Genomic DNA, 1,878 nt, shown 5'->3' with positions numbered 1-1,878 from the left:
GCGGTTATGGCAGGAGCAAGTAAAAGTGATTTCTTTATAGACAGCGATAAAATTTTCAAGAGCATCCTCCATGTCGCATGAATCTGTTTCCCTGGAAGAACCACAGAATTCCCAACAGTCTCTGGTGGCAGCTGGATTGAGCAGACACGGGTGCTTTTGTACATCCCAGCGCTGCCCCACCGTATTCTGTATTGATACGTTGAAGTCATTTAGATTATTAGTTGGCTGGAGAGACAGGACTCATATCCGAGAAAAAGAATTAAGCTGTAACCATAAACCCCGGTGTTGTTACATGAAAACGCTGAGGTTATATGATAAAGGCAGTTTTATTTTCACCACGATGGTTTGTTCTAGTTTCCCTTGCTGTCGTATATTTTGCCAAACTTTTTTTCTGGATGAGAAATCACGTGTGAAAGAGAGGTGAAGTGAAAACTGCTCCTTATATTTCAAGCAGTGTTTGGTATAGCTATTTGGCAAGCACTGTAAATATTTACTGCACTTTATTTCAAAGCTTTTATAAGCTTGTCCCCATTATTGATCCAAAACAGCAGCAAACCCCAACGCTTTCCTGTCCATATACAATGCGTCACCAACTGAATCCAGCCCGGAAAGTCCTGTGGGATGTCTGTGTCTTCCAAACATCCTGAGCTCTCACGCCGAGTCGGAAAGTGGAGCCACTTTCCTTTTTATTGGTGCAGCAATTTTAATGTCCAGGAGAGGTTTCTTACTGCTGTGCCTATAGGCTGTGTTAAGTGTATTTAATTTTTACTGCATTGTTTAGGTACTTTGCAATCCTTCAACAAAGTAACAAACATAATAAAAATGAAGCGTCATCCCATAAAATCGTACTGGTTTAGAGTGGCAATGATCGAGGTCATGATCTGGTGTGCTCTTCCAGCAGGAAAGTGGCAAGAGGAACTCATGGTCAATTAAAATATGAGAGTAAGAAACTAAATAACCGCAAGCATCCTATTCATCCAAAGACTGAGCACCTTCTGCAGACAGGAGATGGAAACAAAACTATTCTCCAAACGATTTAAGAAGCCGACAAATGAGGAGACCTTTATTACTCACTGTGGTCTAACCTCGTTTAACGGGAAAATGTGAGGGAGTTTCGCTAACGCATGAAACTGGGACTCAAAGGGGACAGATCTTTTTCATAGTTCGTGGCTGGATCTGCACCTCTCGGTCTGCTTCGGAGGATGGGGATGCAGTTAGAAATTTTTGGAACAGCTTGTTCCTGGTTTGAAGCAATATCTAAAATAGGGTGCATGCCAAAAGGCAAGGGAGACGCATGTTCTTTTACAGTAAGTTACCCTGCCTGATAAAAGATAGAACTTTTCTGTTATTCTAAGCTGGAAGATGTCCTGATTTGCAGTTCAGATACAATTAAGTTTCATTTCACATCATTCTTTTTTCCTCAGAAGTATCTGAATCACATGCTGAATGAAACCTTGCTTTCTCCTGGTTTTCTAACAGAATGTTTGGGGGCGGGGGGCGGTTGTTGGTCGGTTTGTTTGCTTTTTCCATGAAAAACCTTCAGCCCAGCACCTAAAGCACTTCATCAAATGGGATTTAGACAGTCACTTTCTCTGGCACGCCCCACGTGCAGAATTGTTGGGATGGTTACCTTTGGTTTTGCAGGGCAAAGCTTTGTCATCTACCCTGTCCCTAAGATGCCACCTCTCCCCATCCCCTAACACCCACACTCAACCCTTCCTCCTGCTCTGAACCCTCAGTCCCAGCTTGGTTGCGGGCCCTGGTGTTACCTGGCAGCACTGCTCCTCGAATCGTTAGGAGCCAAGCAAATGGACATTTAGTGGGAATTAAGACAGTCAAAAAGTACAAGGTTCAACTTTTTGAGAAGCACCTTCTTCC

This window comes from Buceros rhinoceros, unplaced genomic scaffold (assembly GCF_000710305.1).
Source record: "Buceros rhinoceros silvestris isolate BGI_N320 unplaced genomic scaffold, ASM71030v1 scaffold5166, whole genome shotgun sequence".
Taxonomy (NCBI): Eukaryota; Metazoa; Chordata; class Aves; order Bucerotiformes; family Bucerotidae; genus Buceros; species Buceros rhinoceros.
The sequence above is the reverse complement of the archived record's forward strand: the minus strand, read 5'-3'. Positions refer to the sequence as shown.